This window comes from Carassius carassius, chromosome 43 (genome assembly GCF_963082965.1).
Source record: "Carassius carassius chromosome 43, fCarCar2.1, whole genome shotgun sequence".
Lineage (NCBI taxonomy): Eukaryota > Metazoa > Chordata > Actinopteri > Cypriniformes > Cyprinidae > Carassius > Carassius carassius.
This window is the reverse complement of record NC_081797.1, coordinates 21238909-21262827: the sequence shown is the minus strand read 5'-3', so window position 1 is coordinate 21262827 and position 23919 is coordinate 21238909. Positions and strand designations below refer to the sequence as shown.

The 23919-nt window shown below is 42.6% G+C and overlaps 1 protein-coding gene, 1 long non-coding RNA gene and 1 pseudogene across 2 annotated transcripts in view; 1 reads left to right on the top strand and 2 right to left on the bottom strand.

Moving 5' to 3' along the window:
* LOC132125468 (uncharacterized) overlaps nt 1–23919 on the top strand; it is a 1183551-nt gene that overhangs the window by 304552 nt on the left and 855080 nt on the right. The window lies entirely within an intron of this gene.
* Nucleotides 1–23919, bottom strand: part of LOC132125471 (immunoglobulin kappa variable 3-15-like) — a 444765-nt pseudogene that overhangs the window by 100088 nt on the left and 320758 nt on the right.
* On the bottom strand, nt 14985–15781 carry LOC132125252 (uncharacterized). The gene is made up of 3 exons (XR_009426879.1): nt 15712–15781; nt 15256–15309; nt 14985–15106 (listed from the first exon to the last, which is right to left on the bottom strand). It is a non-coding gene; the product is annotated as an uncharacterized LOC132125252 (long non-coding RNA).

The following is a 23919-nucleotide window of genomic DNA, read 5'->3' as shown; positions in this document are numbered from 1 at the left end:
GTGTTTCTTTTGAAGCTAATGTTAATTGATGTGAGCTTAATACTATTAACTGAAAAAAAATGCAATCTTTTATATGGTTACATTTTATTTTGATGGTCCCCTTAATCAATTGATTATAAGCAGCTTTGCCACTACATCCCAAACCAACTCTCATTAGAGTATCAGTGTGCTCAAGAATGGATGAATCTAGTGCGGTAGAATAAGCTGACGTACTTGCAAATACACCTATGTCAGTTTATCTGTTGGTTGACCATCAAAATAAAGTGTTAGCATATATTTACAGTAGCAGACATAGTAATACTCCAATGACCGCTAGTAGATATAGTTGCAGAGTTACTCAACAGCTGTATAAGGGGTACCATTAAAATATTCAAACTGATATTACAATAAAAATAGTTCAAAGCAAATGTGTCATATTACAAGTTCATCTGATCTGATATCTGATCTTATGGCTGTTTGAGTGAAAACATTTTTTTTATTATTATTATTATTACTACTACTACTAGTACTACTACTACTTATAAGAGGTCTTTGACCGCTTTAAGTAAAGTAGCATCTGAAAAATGGCAAGATATGAGACTTATAATACATTATAACTATAAGAAATATAATCCATTGTAAAAGTGGATGAAACGTGTTCATTGTGTTATAAATAATCATACTCTTAAAAGCTATAACCACAAATAAGTAAATATATTAAACCTGTTCTTATGAATATTCATGAGATGATCCAACATATTATAAGTTGTATTATGATGCATTCCTTATAATGCTTTAAGAATACCCTTATAATGTATAATATGGACTTCATAGAAAGTGTTAATACAAAGATACTTGAACAGAACAGGCTGAAATGGTATTATTCCTGGGCCTGTGCAGACTTCTCAGCTTCATACCTAAAAAAAAAAAAACAGTAGAGAAAGAAAAACAGAAAAGGCAATTATTTTAAAATTCTACTAAAACCTTTAAAAAAGCATTAAAAAGCATGCGTGGTTATAATTAAGTTCATATTTTTTTTGTTCATACTTCATATTTTTGCCCAAGTTATACTACTAAAGGTAATATGAACAAGTTAAAAGTGACACTATTCAGTTTAGAAATGTAATTTTAAAAGTAGTATTATTTTATTATTTTGTTAAATATTCAGTAAGACAAGTTATTGCTTCACACCAACAGCTTTATTCATGATTCATCTTTTATTTTTCAGAGCTGAACTTTAACATCACAGAATTACCAGAATATTAACCATATTTCAACAATGAACATACATAGAGCCTACAAGTAAAATCATAGATAACACATTTTGCCAGTGGAAAATAAATAGTGTAAATATAAAAATAAAAGTTTGAATAGTTCATGTACTTAAATAGTAAGACTATACAACAATATTGAGAGAACACATTATCTCAAAACATATAAAATGGTCTTCTTTATGGCGACGACTCTTCCCGTCTGCCTCACGATGGTCCAGCCGGTCAGTCAGCACCACTGCTGGAGGTAAATGCTAGTTAGCACGGCTTAACTGATAAAACAAAGGAGATGACTTCAAGTGTTTTAAAGGTCTCCTACCTGTACCTATTTAACGTACTCGACTCGTACAACTTTTAGGTCTTCACGAGTCTCCCTATTGATCTGCTGGTGCCACTGTGGGAGGAAAATACTAGTTTACTGGGAAAGTAAGCAAGTAAAAGGACTATACGACGAGTTTCCCCTCTGGTCTGACAGCCGTGCTGCGGGAGGAAAAGGCCAGTTAGCACAGTTTGACAGAGTTCGCTCACACTATATTTTTATAAAAATAATGTAGCTTTATATCTAGCAATAATGGGTTGGAATAAAAGGTATAAAGTTAAAGTTAACTTACCACACTCTTGTGGGCTTTCATCTTCACAATAAATATGTCATGGTGCCATGCCATCGCACGGGGAGATGTTTGTTAACACCTTAAAATTACTAACACCTAAAATGCAACTCGTTACAGTCTCTGTGCTGTCTGTTTTGGGGGGATGGACATTAATAAATCAGACATTATTTTAGTTTATGCCAATTTGTTGATACTTTACTACATGTTAGGTGTGGATAAATTTATTATTCATGCAACAATGATTATTACTGTAATATCATTCATTAAAAAGCATTGCTATATGGATAAGAACTTGCTCTCATGAATGTTTTTATCAGGATTTTTGTAAAAGGTTTACTACCAAACTGAATGAAATAGCATACCATTCTTCGTGGCCAGCGTTGGCATATTTCATTCTGTAACCTATAAAATGTATGCTCTCCAAAATGATCATAATATCTGGATCTGGCAACACGACGGAGATGCAACTCTCTATCAAGGCCCGTTCGGTGACCAAATAAAGTAACTGTCGTTAAAACACCTGGAGTCGTCTCGTTTGTTTTATCAATTAAGCCGTGCTAACCAGCCTTTTCCTCTCGTAGTGGAGCTGGCTGACCGGCTGGACCATCGTGAGGCAGGCAGGAAATGTTTTGAGATGACCTCTGGAGCATGCATCCTTCTAAATGAGACACAGCTGATATGTGTTCCCCAATTAAGCTTCTAACTTTTATATTTACACCATTTATTTTCCACTGGCACATCCGACACGTTTGTACGGAGCCCCTCTGGTCCCACTTTGTCAAAAAAAAATATATATAACTAACTCGTTGCCTCAAGATAAGTTAACTCGTGGCCTCAAGATAAGTTAACTCGTGGCCTCAAGATAAGTTAACTTGTGGCCTCAAGATAGTGAAGTGTCTGACACATGGACCCTTTGTTATTAAACTGGACCCTGTACTGTAGTGCAATGTAATACTTCACATTCTGTGCAATATTATCTGTTTTAATATTCAGTGTAATATAATTTGCTGCAGTTCGAGTTTCTATTTATTTACTAGTACTGTTCATCACAATCAATTTAATTCTGTTAATACAGTAATGTAAATCTTGTAGGCTGCATATCCATAGTCCATTATAATTCTTCTTCATATTTTACAGCATATATTTATACTTTTTACATGTATATAGGCTACTTGTTTATTTACCAACTTCTATTATTATTTATATTCCTTTAAATGTCTTGATGTGCACATCAACTGTGACACAAGAATTGTCCCCCGTGTTATCAATATCAAAAAAGATCAAAATATTTCTGATTCTGATATTAAGATAGCCTATAGTAGTGTGCAGACTGGTTCATTAATTATTGAAGTGTTTCACATTTTGGAAAAGCATGTCTGTGTAGCCTATGATAAAACGTCAGAAGAGGGTGTTCTATGATTAGGTCACGGTACCTCCGTCTGGCTGTATGTATTTATGTGTATTTTCCGGTATTTCCCAGTTGACGGCAAGGAGTTGCAGGATGAGAATGTTTTAGATACACTGAATATTAAAACAGATAATATTGCACAGAATGTGAAGTATTACATTGCACTACAGTACAGGGTCCAGTTTAATAACAAAGGGTCCATGTGTCAGACACTTCACTATCTTGAGGCCACAAGTTAACTTATCTTTAGGCCACAAGTTAACTTATCTTGAGGCTACGAGTTAACTTATCTTGAGGCCACGAGTTAACTTATCTTGAGGCCACGAGTTAACTTATCTTGAGGCCACGAGTTAACTTATCTTGAGGCCACGAGTTAACTTATCTTGAGGCCACGAGTTAACTTATCTTGAGGCCACGAGTTAGTTATATATATATATTTTGTTTTTGACAAAGTGGGACCAGAGGGGCTCCGTACGTTTGCCCACAAAGATAGCATTTTTAATCTATTATGAAGCAGACATGCCTGTATGCGCTCACATTAAAAGCTTTTTTATGGAAGTGAAAACCTTATGGGCGTTTGCGTTACACGCAGAAACATTCAAAAGCATTGAAACTTGTTTCAAAAGCCTCTGCCCAATGAATTTATAAATAAAACATCCTACGTTTGGTCGTTTGCTAAGTAAACTGCCAACCTTTTAATTTTTTATACAACGTTAACCCTTCAGCTACGACAGTTCAATCCCGACTGGCTTCGTTAAGTTTCATTAGTGACTCTGCCATTACTGTATTTTCAAATATTTTTAAAAAATATGTAAATCCAATTATATAGCAGCAGCAGTAATTCGGCTAATATAAAGTGAAATATAATTATCTTACCTTGACAGTTTAGAGAGTTTGTCCATTGACACGCAGATGCTGACCGTGTTGAAGTGGAGAGTAGCAACCATTTTTTTTGTTTGTTTTTTTTAATGAGAAGGGGCGGGAAGACAGCCACGCCAATCATCGCATGACTCAATGACCGCATAACACAAGTGCTTTTAGATTATAAGAAAACCTCTTTGAGATAGTTATAAATAAAATAAAATAGGATTATTCATAAAATACATAATCTTATATTGTTACATTATGATATAACCCTAAATGATATAAAACATGAAATACATACAATTAAATCAATTTAATTGTTAGGATTATGTAGCTACCCATAACTGCATAGAAATAAATAAACTGCAAAAAAATAAAAATAAATAACAATAATGGGCAGCCTAACTGGGGCCCATAACTGTATCCAAGCTGGGGCCCACATTCAGCCCATCAAAGTGCCCACTCTGAGCCCATGCCCAGTTGACACCTACATAGTCCAGATAAATCCCATGTGGGGCCCACATGGACATGTTGGCTAGGTTATTACTAAACAATTAAATGTCTCCTTGCTAATTTAGACACATTCATAATCATTACTTTAACCGGTTCTTTGTGGCAAGCTTGTGTGCGGTCATAAATCTTATTATCCTGTAGACTATTGAGAATGAGGAGTCACGTGCCGATTCGGGTGGATTAGGGAGGGGTCTGAGCCGGTCGGCCATGATGGTAGGACACGCTATTGGTTGCCAGGGGCAACGCCTTGGGAACTTCACAGAAGTGCGACTAAACATTTCAGAGCTCTTTAATTTTTGCGCATTTATTATGTCGGCGGAACAGAGACGGATCTATGAATATGAGAAAGAAATGAAGAAAGTAAAGCAATGCAGAAAAATAAGGCTAAAGAAAGGGGACCTTACAGGAACAAGCTCACACCATGCGCAAAACAGTGGTATTTGGAGAAGCTCTCAGGCATTCAAAATATCGACCCATACGAGCTCCCTGCAGCGGCACCGAGAACTGGACCATTTACCTCCGTGCACACATATGGACATTGTGAATTATATTGTTTACGATGTAAGTCACCTTGCATTCATGCTGTTAATGGCTTTAATCTAACCAGGACATTTACATCTTGCAATCACACATTTAACTACCCTAGCCAACCCAGAACTGGTTTGTCCACTTTGCAACCTCCAACATAAAAACCTGGTACAGTATGTATCACTGGGCTAAAATCGAATTATAACTAAACATACACAGCTTTAGCCTATATCAAAACATTTTGGAAATGTTTGTGTACATTGAACATCTCGTTAAATCTAGTCTTTACGAAACAGTGGCAGTTATTTAACTTTGTCATTTTGTTCAAGAAGTGTCTGCTAAATGCAATGTGTAATTACAACACGCTAAAACGCATGTGAATAAACTTACTTTGGCCAGTACAACGCTGTTTTCACCACCTGGAGGCTTGTAGATGGACCCAGCTACAGCAGAAAGCCTCGTAACTTTCCAAAGACTTGTGGCTTTTAAACTCCTGAATTGTGTAGTAACTTACACCAAAAACTAGATAATTCACAATGTCCATGTGCGTGGCGGTATGGTCCAGGTCTCTGTGCCATTCCGCTGCAGGGAGCTCACATGGGTCAATATTTTGGATGCCTGAGAGCTTCTCCAAATACTGCTAGAAGAAGATATAGGGGACTACCTATCAAAAGTGATTGATTTATGACCCCGTCGTCCCACCCCTTATGAATTATGATCCCAGATATCGGACAGACACGTGTGACGTCTAGTTCCTGTTCTCCTTGATGTTTATGACCCCCAGGTGTCAAACTGAGAAACTCTGCATCCTGTTCCTGTTTCCTTGATGTTTGTGAACGGAGGTGTCAAATTGAGAACCTCTGGCGTCCTGTTCCTTGATGTTTTATGGCAGCAGTCATTTTGAAGCAAGTAAGGGGCCCGTTTACAAAGGGGTATGAGAAAACCCACACAGAGTAATTGTTCACAGTGAATGAATGTATCCCTCGACAACCACCTGTCTATAGACTCTGTGATTATGATGGTGATGTTATCGATGGTGTTTTTTATGAGCAGGAATTACAAAAAATATTTGTAAGCAATAACAAAGCATTTAAAATAGATAAAATTTTGGAAAAACAAAGTCTTTCTAAAAGCCCCTCCTAAGATTTCTCTGACATTTTTTGGGAGACTAGCTATTATACTAGGGTTAAAACCAGGGGCCGCTATAGAATCTGCAAAAAAGCATGATGAAAACTACATCGGTGGGGTCACAGCTGTGACATACGCACGGCATCAAGCTGACATAAATGGAGGGTTCTAAACTCTGTATATATACACAAATATCATAGAATACCAATCAGTTGGTGATTCGTATGTGCCACTACTGAGATGTGTACATATAGATGGTGAAAATAATAAGATTTTCAGTGTTAAATACGACAAGTCTCATTACGTACCGGTCAATAAAGCATCCATTACAGAGATAGCTGTAGAGGTAAAAGACAATCAGTATCAAAACGTACGTTTTACTTATGGTAAGGTGAGTGCCAAGCTACACTTTAGACCCGTGAAACAAGTTTAAAAAAAATAAAATAATAATAAAATGGCGTATTTAAGTACTTACCAAATGGATCCTGAGCGTTACGTAACTTATTACCAAAACCAAGCTGGTAACGGTATCCCCGGTTATGCAGGAGGTGGAGTAATGTATGGAGCAGGGATGGGAGGAATTTTTAGGGGTCTCTTTTGAATGGCTATACCATTACTAAAGCGTGGGTTTAACATAGCAAAACCGCATTTAAGATCAGCTGCAAAAAACATACTAAGCGATGTTGTTAGCAATACGTTAACATGTTCTTTTAACAACAATAATACTCAAGACGGGTCTGGATTAATGGTGATGTCTCGCAAAAGAATATCTAGACCACCAAGAACCAGGAGGAGTGGTCAAACACCAAAGAAAAGAAGGCGCACAACTAAGAAGACCTCAGTCAGAAAACGTAGGCGAAAAGTGACTGCCAAGCGGATTACAACAGCAAAGTCGAAGAGATCTGTCAATACAATATTCTAGATTATGGCTTTATTACACACCATGTCAGAAGAGTGCATCAAATCTGAACTTGATCTATTCACAGTACCACTGACACAAACAGCTATTGAAAAAAATACCTATATAGAGGTGCCGTCATTAACTGCGATTTCAGACACAGCACCATTGGAGTTTTTTATTGCAGGGACTGGGGAGCATTATGTTGATTTAAACAATACGTTACTGTTTTTACGGGTCAAAATCATTAAATCCTGATGGAACTGATATTGCCAATGGAGCCCCTGTGGGACTCATCAACTATGCTGGAGCAACTATATTTTCACAAGTAGATGTGTCATTGGGGGATCGTTTAATATCACAGAGCACTAGCACACATCCCTATCGTTGCCTTATTGAGTGTCTTCTTAATTATGATAAAAACACTCTGGAAACACTTTTCTCCAGCAGGATTTGTTACATTCATATGTCCTGCACTATCCTTGTAAATAATTCCAGCAGAGAAAAGTGTTTCCATCGGCAATATCAGTTCCATCAGGATTAGTGACTTTGACCCGTAAAAACAGTAACGTATTGTTTAAATCAACATAATGCACCCCAGTCCCTGCAATAAAAAACTCCAATGGTGCTGTGTCTGAAATCGCAGATAATGGCGGCAACTCTATATTGGTATTTTTTTCAATAGCTGTTTGTGTCAGTGGTACTGTGAATAGATTGAGTTCAGATTTGATGTACTCTTCTGACAGGGTTTGTAATAAAGCCATAATCTAGAATATTGTATTGACAGATCTCTTCGTCTTTGCTGTTGTAATCCGCTTGGCAGTCACTTTTCGCTTACGTTTTCTGACTGAGGTCTTCTTAGTTGTGCGCCTTCTTTTCTTTGGTGTTTGACCACTCCTCCTGGTTCCTGGTGGTCTAGATATTCTTTTGCAAGACATCACCATTAATCCAGACCGTCTTGAGTATTATTGTTGTTAAAAGAACGTGTTAACGTATTGCTAACAACATCGCTTAGTATGTTTTTTGCAGCTGATCTTAGATGCGGTTTTGCTATATTAAACCCACGCTTTAGTAATGGTATAGCCATTCTAAAGAGACCCCTAAAAATTCCTCCCACCCCTGCTCCGTACATTACCATTACCAGCTTGGTTTTGGTAATAAGTTACGTAACGCTCAGGATCCATTTGGTAAGTACTTAAATACCCCATTTTATTATTATTATTATTGTTTTTTTTTTTAAAACAACCTGTTTCACGGGTCTAAAGTGTAGCTTGGCACTCACCTTACCATAAGTAAAATGTACGTTTTGATCCTGACCGTCTTTTACCTCTATAGCTATCTCTGTAATGGATGCTTTATTGACCGGTACGTAATGAGGCTTGCCGTATTTAACACTGACAATCTTATTATTTTCACCATCTTTATGTACACATCTCAGTAGTGGCACATACGAATCACCAACTGATTGGTATTCTATGATATCTGTGTATATTTAGAGTGTATACTGTAAAAACTCAAGGTTCCTGGAGGCACCTTTTGGGGTTCTTCACTTCGCCACGCCGGCGGAACCCTCTGAAGAGCCTCTAGGTACCGCTCTAAATGGGGGTGGTTCTCGGAGGAACTTTCAATGTTACCTGGAGGAACCCTTTTATTAGGATGGCCAGGAACCACCTAGGGTGCTTCAAGGCACCATTTCCCTAACCCCCCTCCCCCCCCCCCCCCCCACTGGATTATATTTTTTTCCTGCTATTGACATTTTTAATGATTTTAAAAAACAAACTGAAAAAATAAAACAAATGCGTATAAAACATAGTTTTTTGATAAGCAACAACAATATCCATAATCACCTTAAATAGTCAATACTGCACATCACAATCCCATTCATGGAAACATCAGTTTTAATATTGCTATAAACAACAACAACAACAACAACAACAACAACAAAAAAAATAATTTACACCTTGGTAAAATTATAAACAAATAAATGTGACTCAATTATCTTAGAACTTTAAAAAAAACATTTAATGTACCTAAAACAGTGATACAATTTAAATGAATAAATTCAATTCTGTCACGTTCGGAGATACAGGAAACAAGGAGAGATCCAAGTGCATGTATGATGTTTTATTGAGGGCAAATCCAAAAGGGTAAACAGTCCAGGCAGGGTCAAAACCAGAGTATCCAAACAACATAAAACAGAACAGAACACACGGAAATGGCAAGACTACGGATATCATCAAACATTAGACAAGGACTCCGTGACACAGACTCAGACAGACCGGGTATAAATACACAGAAGGATGATGAGGGAACTGGAGACAGGTGGGGAACAATCAATTAACTCAACAAGGAGGAAGGTGACCAAATAAGGGAACAGGAAGTGATAAGGTGACAGACACCGTGGAAAAGGAGGACACCTATTGGAAACCCAGGGAACACAACCCAGACACTGTGACAGTACCCCCCCCCCTCTACGGAGCGGCTCCCAGACGCTCCAAGACAGACACAAAACAGAGACCAGGAGGGAGGCGGACAGGTGGAGGCTCAGGGGGAGGGACAGAGGGCCAAAAAAGAAAAACATGGGGAACAGGCACCAGAATGTAAACACAAAACAGGAAGACCAGGAGGGAGGAGGACCGGAGGAGGTTCAGGGGGAGGGACGGAGGGCCTAACAGGGGGGAACAGGGACAGAAGTGAACACATAAAACAAAAAACAAACAACAACATGAAGCCCCCCCTGGGCGGAGCAGAAGACCACCACGTCCGTGTGGTGGAGACTGGAGTCCCCCAGGGCGGAGCAGAAGACCACCACATCCTTGTGGTCGACGGAGTCCCCCAGGGCGGAGCGGAAGACCACCACAACCGTGTAGTCAGGGCGAGAGCCCCCCAGGGCGGAGCAGAGCTCCGTGCGGCCAGACCAATGGGACGACGAATCTCTGGTAATCCCCTGGTGTTCTTACTGGACTCCAGAAGATCGGTGCTGGCCTGACTCTGCTCGCGAAGATCATTGGTGACTGGCACTTGTTCATGAAGATCACAGGTGACTTGACTCAGTCCTTGAAGATCACCGGTGACTTGACTTGACTCTGAAAGGGCCACGGTGACCAGCCTTGTCTCTGGAAAGTCCATGGTACCTAGCCCTGGCTCTGGAAGGTCCTCAGTGACTAGCCCTGACTCTGGAAGATCATCGGTGACTAGCCCTGACTCTGAAGGGTCCACGAACACCTGGTTCGACTCTGAAGAGTTCACTGTAACCTGACTCGACTCTGGAGGGTCAACTGGAACCTGACTCGACTCTGGAGAGTTCACTGGAACCTGACTCGACTCTGGAGGGTCAACTGGAACCTGACTCGACTCTGGAGGGTCAACTGGAACCTGACTCGACTCTGGAGGGTCAACTGGAACCTGAGTGTACGAGTCCGGCTGCGGCCGAACTCTCACCCAAGCGCGTCGCTGTTTCAGTTCCAGGAATTGTTACTGTCTCAGCGTCTTCTGCAACGCGCAAGCCTGTACAGTTGCCCGCTTGCTTGCACACAAAAGCCGTTATCACGGCTACCCAGATATTTCCCGAAAAGTGTGTAATTTCTGGTGTCCCGGCCACGGCCGATGGTGCTACAAATGTAGTGACGATGCCCACTGCTCAGTGCCCATCTCCACATATAAGCACAGCCCTTCACACAGGGCTCGCGCCCATAAAAGCGACTCAGGTCGATCGCGCGCACTACATAGTAAACGTGCCCACTTCTCAGTGCCCACAAACACTATGTCACATACGGCATGTGGTTTCTGTAAAAACGAAACCCGTGCACGTTCGTTCTGCCCAGGCAGACAGCGAGTCGAAAGCAGTAAATGTGCACGCTTACAGTCCACAATTACTCACAGAGAGCACGAGTCCCACGGGACCCGCTCAGCCCTCCCTCACTCGGTTAAGCACCGTGGCGGGGTCGAGGAAGAGCGATCTGCCCGCTGTGATCAGCGCGCTCCCCGCCTCAAATGTCACAGGCATAACGCCCATGTTACAGCACATCGAAGCACTGCCGTTGCCCGGCCAACAGAGCGCGCTTCGCATCCAACCCTTAGCCATTCATGCAGACGCATGGTCAGCGCTTCCAGGGGTTTCGGATTGGGTGCTAGACATTATAAAGGGAGGCTACTCGCTACAGTTTTTTCGACGCCCTCCGCGCTTTTTAACGCGCGTCAAAACTACGGTCAAAACCGGAGTAGCGCACCTACTTCGAGCCGAAATATCAAAACTGTTGAGCAAAGGGGCTGTGGAGCCTGTATCTCAAGCTCAAAGCGAAGGGGGGCTGTACAGCTGATACTTTCTAGTGCCCAAGAAAGACGGGGGTTTCAGACCCATACTGGATCTAAGACAGCTGAACAAGGCATTGGTGAAACGCAGTTTCAAAATGCTTACAGCCAGGAAAATCCTCGCGCATATTCGCAGAGGAGACTGGTTCATGTCGATAGATCTGAAGGACGCGTATTTTCAAATACAGATAGCGTCACGTCACAGGCTTCGATATTTGAGATTCGCCTTCGAGGGCCAGAAATACTAGTATACAGTCCTGCCGTTCGGCTTGTCCATGGCTCCTCGTATGTTTACGAGGTGCATGGACGCAGCGCTTGCTCCTCTCAGACTCAGAGGCATGCGAGTGCTGAACTATTTGGACGACTGGCTGATTCTGGCTCAATCATGATCAGAGCTCGTGGAACACAGGGCCATTATACTCAATCACCTCGAGAAACTCGGTCTCAGTGTCAACTGGATGAAGAGTTCGCTGAACCCCAGTCAGACGATACTGTTTTTGGGTATAGCTCTGGACTCACGCTCCATGACAGCACGGCTGTCACCACAGCGCGCGTTGGGCATTCAGCGCGCAGCGAGCTCTCTCCGCTGCGGAGCGACCTTCTCGCTCAGAGAATTTCAGAAGATGCTAGGTCTCATGGCCTCAGCATCACCAGTTCTTCAGTTGGGCCTGCTCCGCATGCGCCCCTTGCAGTTCTGGCTGAAAGCGCGAGTACCCCGCAGAGCGTGGATATCCGGTCAGTTGCGTCTCAAGGTCAATCAGAGCTGTGTCACAGCCTTGAAACCCTGGACAGCGAACGACTGGTACCAATCAGGTGTAAGCCTGGGGACTTCCTTGAAAGTGAAAGTGGTGTCGACGGATGCCTCCACTTCGGGATGGATTCTTTGGCCTGTGGTCAGAACGGGAAAAGCTCCAACATATCAACTGTTTTCAAATGCTGGCAGTGGAGAACGTGCTGGCGCGCTTTCGTCCCCGAATCAAGGGCCACCACGTCTTAGTCCGTTCGGCGGAACGCCTCCTGGTTTGGGCTCAGCGCAACTTGTGCTCGCTGAGAGCAGTTCATATGCCTGGGCTACAGAATCTGGGTCCAGACAGACTGTCCAGAAGCAACATTCCCATGGGTGAATGGTCTCTACACCCACAGACAGTCCAGCTGCTGTGGGAGAGATTTGGCAGGGCGGAAGTGGACCTCTTCGCGTCCCACGAAAACGCTCACTGCCCCGCGTTCTTTTGCAAGAACGAAAGCGCGCTGTCACAAAGGTGGCCGTGCTGCCCGCTCTATGCTTTTCCCCCCGTCTCCCTCCTTCCGCAGGTGATAGAACAGGTGAGAGAAACAAAATGCTCAGTACTGCTTGTAGCACCACTTTGGAAGAACCAACCATGGTTTCCAGATTTGATGCAGTTAGCAGACACTGCCCCGTGGCCAGTGCCATTGAGGAGGGACCTCCTCTCGCAGGCCAGGGGCTCGATTTGGCACCCTCAACCGGAGTCGTGGTCCCTCCATGTGTGGGCGCTCAACGGTTACCTGCTGATCTCTCAGTGGGAGTGCTAAATACTATCACTCAGGCTCGGCGTCTACATTTATCAGGTTCTATAACCTAGAGGTTCCCGCTCTGCAAGCAAAGCTGTTGTCGGTATAGTTGAATCAGTGTCCTGTTTGGAACTCTGAGATCGCAAGCGCGAGGCGCTGCCGACTGTTATGTGGGCAGTATTGCGTAAGACCCACATTCCCACATTGGTCAGACCTTGCCTTGAATATGTGATGTCATATTGCCGCGTCTACGGACGCTGCTAGATATGGGATTGAGGGTTTCCCCCTCCTGTTCTAGGACTCTCTGTGAGTCCCTCTGGTGATTGTGCACTGTAAATCCTGAGCGACGCTTCCAGGTTTATTGGTGTGTGATCGCTGCACGCATGGCGTTTTACATTGGGTTCCCGTAGCGTCTTAGCTAAGACGCAGTACGAGAGAACTCTCGTAAGAGAACGTACTCGGTTACTAATGTAACCCCGGTTCTCTCTAGAAGAGGGAACGAGTACTGCGTTCTCTGCCGTGCGTACGATTCACTCTGGTTCGCTTCGGCGATGAAATAAATCAGGTGAGTCAGCCTTTTCGAGCTCCCTTTATAGGGCTATGCCACACCCATTTTAGCGGGAAGTGGCATGGAGGGCGCGATTGCCCTCATTGGTCTGATGTTGCATCAGCCTGCGCTCGATAGGCTTATGCAGTTGCCGCAGAGCAGCCAATGAGCGAGCGAGCCGTCTCGCCTATGGCTGTGTGCTGCTGCAAATGCGCTTTACAATAATTCAAAATTAAGGATAATTTTTTGCTTCAGTGTATCGTGAAAAGAGACTTTTCCCGTAGCGTCTTAGCTAAGACGCAGTACTCGTTCCCTCTTCTAGAGAGAACCGAGGTTACATTAGTAACCGAGTACGTTTCTCAGCAGCATAAGTTGTTATAATTGGGTAAACTTCGAGAGCAGTGAATGGGAGAGTATCACAAATATATTTTTGCATTCTCATTTACTCAAATAGCAAAATAAAAACTCTAAAGATAGCATTTTCACAACTTTCAATCAAAGGAAAAAAAACTGACAGAGACTGATAACAGCAGTCAGAAGACAGAACATTGTCAAATTTAGCAACCCTCCCAAAGACTCTGGATTCGAAACACCCTTGCATTAGCTATTTTTTTTGTAATTTGATACAAATGTGATATAATATAAAGTATGGTGTTATTAATGCACATCATTTTCTAAAATCAAAATATAAAAAAATTGTGAGGATTTACAATGCTGATGGCCGCTGAAACACATCATCAGTCTTGTGAAAATGGTCCATGATCTCCTCCTGATTGGCCCACAGACACAGCAGAAAAACAGTGCGCTTTAGTGTACTTTTAATTGCTTTTCTGTGTAATGTTGAACAGAACATAGTAACTCATAGTTAGGTGAACTCATGTCGGCAGGTTCATCAGCAAGAAGCTCCTCACCATCAGGAAAGTCTGCAGTGCTGCTCTCACCAAATGGGTCTCCTGTTATTACCACAGCTGTTCTGAGATTCTGTGTAGGCTGTTCATTGAAAAAAAGAGTGATTTACATACAATTAAATAATAAAATATTTACATTTATTCATTTAGCACAGGTATTTTTTTAATTATCTTAAAAATGAGGAACACCACAGGAATTATTTTTGTCATATTAGTTCATTGATTAATGGTTGTGGGCTAATTAAGTGCATAATGTGTGTATAATGTGTGTGTGTACACTATATATACATGTATATACATGGACAAACACATACTTACCTCATCATATACAGTGCAGGACAGCAGGATCATCATGTTACAGGAAGGGCAATGTTTTAATTACTCTGAAAAAAAAGAAAGAAAAAAAGAACTGTTAATAAACTATAAATAATTGAATGTTTTAGAAGGGTTTCTGGTGTGTCTCTGCAATTGTTCACTTATTTACACACCTGCAAAAGATGGGGTACGTTACGTCCAGAGAGGTCTGTTTATTGTCAGCCAGCATCAGGCATCAGCAGCTGTCCACTGCCTCACAGGTGTCCACTACAGAGCCACATTTCTTTATTAACTGCTGAATAAAAAAGAACATATGGGTAGTTTTTTAAATTGTTTAATTCAGTTCAGTGTAACAGTGTATACAGTCATATATCATTTTGGATTAGGCCACGCTGAAACACCATTTCAGTTATTTCGGGGTCAAATAAATAATTAAATACTTACATAGTGTTGCTCTGTGAATCCTTTGAGATTTTAAGAGAAGTCATACTAGATTTTCTGAGGAGAAAATTATCAAAACCAGTTTTATTTAACGTTACGTTATGTGCAAATGACTCGAAAAATAGGCTTATAGCCTAACGTTACATGTAACGTACGTTAACATGGATGTGTAACTATTTAACAAACGTAAACAACAACAATAATTTAGAAAAGTTAAAGAAAAGAGTTACAATGAATAAACGTAAACATCATGTGTAAACCTAACTAATAATTTTTGTGACCTTGTCACAAATAGTCTCCATTTCGTCTCACAAAGTACATTAGACTCGTAAGCATCGCGGCTATTAGATTAATGGTTAAAACAAACAGTTAAAAAAAAAAAAAAAAGTTTAATGTGTCAGTGTAGGAATTAGTATACAAATAATAAATCTGTGTATTTATTTCGGAGCCTTTACTCACCTTGCACAGCGGTTGTTTCTTTCTTTGAGGAAAGGAGCCGTTACTTCTAGTTCTTTGTATTTGAAATCGCTCTTGCACACACACGCACGTCGTGCGTGTCGTCGATAACGCTTTGGGAACGCATTCTGCGTGAGTGCGTCTGAAGCATCCATGTCAACTAGTCCAATGGCGAGAGTGAGCATCAGGAGTGACGTCACGACCAGGAATTGATAAAAACCCCAACCGGAGCAACCGGTGTTAGCTTCGACAATGCCGAAGCAAGTCGATCACAGGAACGAAGGAAGTATGGTAGGGAGACGCATCGTCTCGTTCCCTTCTCGGGGAACCGAGGTTACAGACGTAACCGAGACGTTCCCCATCGAGGGAGAGACGATGCGTCGATAACGCTTTGGGAACGAGAATACCCAAACCGCCATATTACAAGTGCCTGAGTGTCAGCCAGAAAAAACCAACGGCTCAAGAATTAAAAACCTGAGACCCGGGAGTAGCGTCCAGGTCTAGGCTATAAAACCTGACGAATGTGAGTGGCGAGGACCAGCCTGCCGCATCGCAAACATCCTGAAGAGAGGCCCCAGATAATAAGGCTCTAGAGGTCGCCATACTCCTAGTAGAATGAGCTCTGACCCCCAAAGGGCACGGTAGCTCAGAAGACTCATAGGCAAGAAGGATAGCCCCAACTATCCACTTACTAAGTGTCTGTTTAGTGGCAGGAAGACCTATCTTAGGTGACCCGAAACAAACAAACAGCTGATCGGATTTCCGAAAAGAAGAAGTCCGATGAACATAAGTGTCCAATGCTCGCACCGGGCACAAGAGATTAGACTTTTCCTGGTCCGATTATGCAAACGGGGGAGGACAGAAAGCCTGCAGAACAATAGGTCTCGGAACAACGGTCGGTACCTTAGGGACGTATCCCTGCTTAGGGTAGAGAAATGCTTTCACCATCCCAGGTGCAAATTCAAGGCAGGTGGGAGAAACCGAGAGAGCCTGAAGGTCTCCGACTCTTTTTAGGGACGAAATAGCAAGGAGAAAAGTAGTCTTAAACGAAAGAAACTTCTCAGAGACAAAATCTAGGGGTTCAAAAGGAGCCCTAGAAAGGCCTTCTAAAACTATAGCCAGGTCCCAGGCCGGCACTCTAGTACGAGTTGCAGGTCTCAGCCTCAAGGTGCCACGAAGGAAACGAGAGATAAGAGGGTCACGACCCAGAGATGCACCACCCACTGGGGCGTGGAAAGCCGAAATGGCCGCCACGTAAACTTTTAAGGTGGATGGATATAGACCAGAAGTGAAGCGGTCTTGTAAAAACTCTAGAACTGAGCCAACAGAGCAGTGGACGGGGTCACACTGATGTTGGTAACACCAAGAAGAAAAAACATTCCATTTGAGTCTATAAAGTTTCCTCGTAGCTGGAGCTCTGGAGCTAAGAATGGTCTCCACAACCTCAGTTGAGAGACCACTCTCTATGAGTTGCGCCCCCTCAGAGGCCACACCCAAAGCTTCCAAATCTCTGGCCGGGGGTGAAATATAGTGCCCCCGGCCTGAGATAGAAGGTCTTTCCTGATCGGGATCTCCAAGGGAGGACCGTCGAGGAGATGAATCAGGTCCGCAAACCAGATTCGACTCGGCCAGAGTGGATCTACGAGAAGTAGACTTACTCCGCCCTGGCGGACTCTCTCCAGAACTCCTGGGAGCAGAGCAACAGGGGGAAAGGCGTACAGACGTAGCCTCCGCCACGTCTGTACCATAGCGTCCAACCCCAGGGGGCTGGATGAGTAAGGGAGAACCATAGTGGACAGTGCGTCGTGTACTGAGACGCAAACAGATCCACTTCTGCTTGGCCATAAGATTCCCATATGAGCTCCACCACCTCGGGGTGAAGCCTCCATTCCCCTGACCTCAGCACCTGCCTCGACAGGGTGTCTGCTCCAATATTCTGAGTCCCTGGTATATACATAGCCCTTAGAGAGCGTAATTTCCCCAGGGACCACAGGAGGATCTGGTGCGCTAATTTGCAGAGTGGGCGCGAGCGCAGACCCCCCTGACGGTTGATGTAAGAGACCACCGATGTATTGTCTGTGCGGACCAGCACATGATGGTCCCTCAGGTCTGGCAGGAAGTGCCTCAAAGCTTTGAAGACCGCCATCATCTCCAGGCAGTTGATGTGCCAAGAGTGATGATGGCTCTCCCACAGACCCTGAGCTGAGCAGCCTTCCATTACCGCTCCCCAGCCGGTAAGGGAAGCATCTGTCGAGATGGTAACCCGATGACAAAGAGCTCCCAATACCGGACCCTGGGACAGGAACCAGTGTTCTCTCCATATGACCAAGGCGCGGAGACACCGCCGCGTGATCTTGATCGTACGAAGTGGGTTTCCCCTCGGGGAGAACTCTCTGGTCCTGAGCCACCACTGTAAAGGTCTCATGCCCAGCAGGCCAAAGGGGATCACATTGGACGCTGCTGCCATGAGACCCAACAATCTCTCGAACTGTTTTACAGTGCGTGACTGGCCTAGCTTTAGCTCTGATGTGGCTGTGAGGATGTTGGCTACACGAGCGGGCTCAAACCCAACTTCTGCATATGAGCGAGGACGACATCTCGATGCCGAACCGCCAACTGTTCTGATTCCGCTAAAATCAACCAGTCGTCCAAGTAATTCAGAATACGTATGCTCTGCAGCCTGAGCCGGGCCAGAGCTGCATCTACGCATTTCGTGAATGTGCGGGGTGAGAGAGCTAGACCGAAGAGAAGTACCCGATACTGATATTCTTTGCCCCCGAAAGAAAACCTTAGGAACTTCCTGTGCTGAGGGAGGATGGAGATATGGAAGTACGCATCTTTTAGGTCTATCGTGACGAACCAGTCCTCGGATCTGATTTGAGTCACGATCTCGAGGCTGGCCTCTAATGTAATTTGAACAGCTAGTGCGGGGACCTGAAGCCGAAACGCAGGAACTACCCGAGCTAACTGCTCTTGAACCCCCCTCAGAGGGAGCGAGCCCGACGCAGCGTCTGAGAGACACAGCGCCAGAGACCCGCTGGAGACCGCTGTGCCCCGAGGCACCAAGGGTGGCGGGGTTGGCAGGACGGCCCAGTGAGAGCACCGAGACCGGACGTGCACCGTATATTGAGGTGTACACCGCACCGTCTCGATTGGGGCTGCCCTCACAGGTCTGACCCATTTGGCATCAGGAACTTTTCTTCTGAGCCGAAGCTTTCTTAGCGAGAAGAACGGTCCTCAGATCCGGCTTCTGCTTAGATTGCTTTGGCTGTGAGTGCTGGCTCAGTCCCCGTGATTTTTGAGGAGGAGCGCGAGACGCAACACTCTCTTTTTGAAAAACACGATATGAGGAGCAAGAAGGCTGGGGCTGCCTTGCACGCCCAGCAGCATCAGGATTAGATCGGCGAGGGAGAAAACTTTTAAAAGCTTCAGATTGCTTTTTATTTTCTTGAAATCTCTCAACCACTTCATTCACAGCATCACCAAACAGACCTTCATGAGAAATGGGAGCGTCTAAAAGAAAAGATCTATCTTTATCTTTAATATCTGAAAGATTAAGCCAAAGGTGTCTTCAATGCGGGCAATCAGTCTCCTCGAAGGCTGATAACGCATGCTCCACTCCCAAACAAACTACACAAAGCTTGTGTGTATCCCCACCCGTTAAATAACGCAGGCAGGGAGAAGCACACGGTTTGAATAGTTGCTTAGCCATGATATATAAACTTTGAACAAGACAACAGTAAATATGACAGACAGGTTTGACACAGATCGCTTGCTGAGGCACAGAAAGCTAACACCGGTTGCTCCGGTTGGGGTTTTTATCAATTCCTGGTCGTGACGTCACTCCTGATGCTCACTCTCGCAATTGGACTAGTTGACATGGATGCTTCAGACGCACTCACGCAGAATGCGTTCCCAAAGCGTTATCGACGCATCGTCTCTCCCTCGATGGGGAACTAAATATTACTATTGTACTGATTGTTATAATTAGAGTTTTTTTTTTAATTAAATTAATGCGTTGAGTCATATTTAGTTAAATAATATTTTTAATGTTTGCTTTAAAGTTTCAAGGTAAACTATCCACCTTTAAATGATTTAACATTTAACCTATTTCAATAAAACTATTTTTAGTTAATTGCAGTATATAAGTTTAAGTCTGGAGGAAATTAATAAATAATAATAACAAACATGGTGTAGCCACTGGAGGCCTGTTTGCTTTGTATATATTCCCTATTGCTGAGAACAGTGTTTTCAGAAATAATTGTAACATTTTAGTTGGATATTCTGGCTGTTTAGAAGATTCTGTATGTCCTTTTGTTATTTTATTTATTTATTTATGTTTTGACAGAACAAGTGTGAAGATTTGTACAACCATTTGGGTTTGTTTTGTTTTTTCACATGGAAAGTGCCACAAAACTCATTGTTCCATCACATTCCTAAAAAGTAAATAATAATAATAATAATAATAATAAGTAAAATTTCATTTTTGTCACTTCTCTGGGTTCTTCCAGATGCTGGCTTTTACAAGTGAGATCTTCCAGGAACCACTTTAATATTAACAGAGCTTACAGTAACCCTTTTGTAAAATGTGAGTTACCCCAGGAACCTCCAGAGCACTTTGAGGTCTCAGTGTACTGAAAGGGTGACTCCAGAACCTCAGAACTGGGAACAAAGTGCTTCTAGGATCCCATAAGTTCCTACACAAACTGCAAATACTATAATGGCTCTTCCAGGAACCCCATTATGAGAAAAAGAGCTTTGAGGCACTTAAAATACATTTTAAGGTTCCTGGAGTACTCAAAAGGATAACTGAGGCACCTTTAGTTTTTACAGTGTAGAACCCTCCATTTAAGTGAAAGTGAAGTGACATTCAGCCAAGTATGGTGACCCATACTCAGAATTTGTGCTCTGCATTTAACCCATCCGAAATGCACACACACAGAGCAGTGAACACACACACACACTGTGAGCACACACCCGGAGCAGTGGGCAGCCATTTATGCTGCGGCGCCCGGGGAGCAGTTGGGGGTTCGATGCCTTGCTCAAGGGCACCTAAGTCATGGTATTGAAGGTATTGAAGGTGGAGAGAGAACTGTACATGCACTCCCCCCACCCACAATTCCTGCCGGCCCGGGACTCGAACTCACAACCTTTCGATTGGGAGTCCGACTCTCTAACCATTAGGCCACGACTCCCCTTGTCAGCTTGATGCGGTGCGTATGTCACAGCTGTGACCCCACCGATGTAGTTTTCATCATGCTTTTTTGCAGATTCTATAGCGGCCCCTGGTTTTAACCCTAGTATAATAGCAAATCTCCCAAAAAATGTCAGAGAGATCTTAGGAGGGGCTTTTAGAAAGACTTTGTTTTTAAAATGATCATATCCGAGGGTTGTTCCTGGAGGTAAAGTTGTATTTATTTCTCTAATCAGAAATACATTATCTTCGTAGTAGCCTGTCTTTAGTCTGTTGCATAGCTTTGATATACTTTGACCATCATTATCGATACTGATTTTTATTCCCTCTCCAACTGCATGATGACCGTGTCCTTGCTCATCAAAATCCTCCAATCTGTTCCGACCATCGGTGATAATATATGCGGCATCTTCCTCTGGAAATGTATACCATGAAATGGGGTATTCGAACTCTATCAATCCAACCTCCCACTCTCCTTTTAGGTTTAGAGTTCTTGACAACATGGTTCTATAACTAGAAATAGTATTGTCCAGATAAACATATAAGGATGCATTACAGGGGAGCGTAACGTAAAAACCAGCTTCAGACATTGCTGTTTTTAAATGAATGTCTACAAATCTGAGAGGGTCGACCGTTTTTACGGTTTCTGTACATCTACCACATCTTTCTCATTTACCCATGTATTGAATTTGGAAGGCCATCCAGCCCACTGGACCAAGACCATAGATGATCGCCCACGTTGCTTCTTTTTCCAAAATTATATCTATTTTAAATGCTTTGTTATTGCTTACAAATATTTTTTGTAATTCCTGCTCATAAAAAACACCATCGATAACATCACCATCATAATCACAGAGTCTATAGACAGGTGATTGTCAAGGGATACATTCATTCACTGTGAAAAATTCCTCTGTGTAGGTTTTCTCATACCCCTTTGTAAACGGGCCCCTTACTTTAGAGATTCTAACTATAACCCCAATCTTATACTTAAATAATGGTTTGACACTGTGCAGCTCTCTAGAGCCATTTAGGTTATGTAGCACAGTAGATGCATTTTCTTCGTTCACATCAATTGGTCGCATCTTGATTCTTCTGTGATAACTAGCATTGTAACTATCTGTGATGTCTTGAAGTATATCGATGTATCGCCTGGAGTTTGTAGCTGTTAAATAACGCCACATTTTTCCCTTTAACCTTCTGTTAAAATGTTCAATAACACAAGATTTTAATTCACTGTCTTTTGCAAAATCTATGATATTGCCATGCTTTGAAAATGTTTGTTAAAAAATTCCTTTCCTTTATCTGTTTGTAATTTCAGTGGTACACAGCCCTCTTTCAGTATGGACTCAATAGCTTTTGTAACGTCCACTCCACTCTTGTTTTTTAACACACGTGTCCATGCATATTTAATGAACAGATCTATACATGTCAACAGAAAATTATTGTCATTTTCTTTGGCATATGGCGTCATATCAACTAGATCAGCCTGGAACTGCATGTCTATACCATAGACAAAAACTCTATTTCGTTTGTATTTTACTGGGGCTGTTCTGTGTAATGTGTAAGCATCCTCACCGGCCAGCCAGTCTGAAACTTCTTTATCAGTTAAGCGAACCCCTGTATCCTTTAATACAGCATCTTTTAAACGTTTTTTACCTCCTAAAGAACCAGGGTTAGAAGGAGTATAGTAAATCTTTTTCATAAGCTGTTCAGACATATTGGCACTTCAGAGTTTACAAAGGAATAACACATAACAGTTTAAGTAAAATGGCTTTTATTTACCAGAAAAACAGTTAAAGAAGAATCCAACAGTCTTTAAACATCATCAATATACTGAAGAAACTTTACACACATAACAATATTTTTATCAATGATGTAGTCAACCAATGTTTCAATAATCTCACAAACATTTGTCTGATCATTTCTTGAAATCTGTGCCACACATAGATCTGTTACATATGTACATAAACATAGAATGTCAGCAATTCTAATGCTACTACCACATTGAGTCATTAGGTCTAGTATTTTTCTGATAGTCACAGAAACTGATTCACTAGCATCAATACACATACGCATCACATCAGACCACTCATCTGACATAGCTCTTACAATAGCCATTTGATTCCTCAGGTTTGTAAAACGTTTGACATCAATAGCACATCCATTTAATGCTAAGGAGGCATCAAGATTATCGTCAATGATCGTATACAGTAAGTTGGTAATTTCACATCTTATACGCTGTTTAAATAGACATTTTGTCAGAACATTAACACACCATTTATTCCCTATAGTGGCGTTATACTCATTGAGTGTCTGGACACCCCTTCCAACAGTCCACTGCGTCATAGACAATCTGTTCGCTGTTGTTATCCACAACTTTTTCTCTGACTTCACGAAGCTTCTCCACGATGAACACCTCGTCACGTAGTTCACACAGAATGGCGTCCACTGTACCCTGGATCCTCTGAGGATTAATCCTTAAACCATACCGGTTCAGGGCTTGACCTATTATGTGTTTTAGCTCAGGCTTAACAAGATTATGTGACAGTTCCTCAAAGTATGCATCTAAGAAATAGGCTCCTGGTTCAAACAAACATGAGTGCCTAAGTTGACTAGGATGATCCACTTCACACCCTAGACATAGGTCCTTAAGCTTTTTGTTGATAAGATGTTCCAGTATGATGACGATGGTTGCTTTTATAATTTTGAACCCTTTAGTGTGGATACATCCATCTGTGTCATCAATTCCAGCACAGGCCTCAGCTCCAGATTTAGCTCCAGCAGAGTCGTACGGTTTTGTGAGGAAGCTCAGGTTGTGATAGCCCAGTTCCATGCAGTATTTATCCAAACAGCTGTTGTCACATGTTTGTGGGAGGGTTTCCATAGGAGTAGCGCCGTCATCACCCATCTCTGGTGCAATATCCATGGGTGTAGCGTTGTCATCAGGCATTGCCAATACGATCTCCGTGGTTGTAGCATTGTCATCAGGCATCACCGGTAGGGTCTCTGGGGTGTTG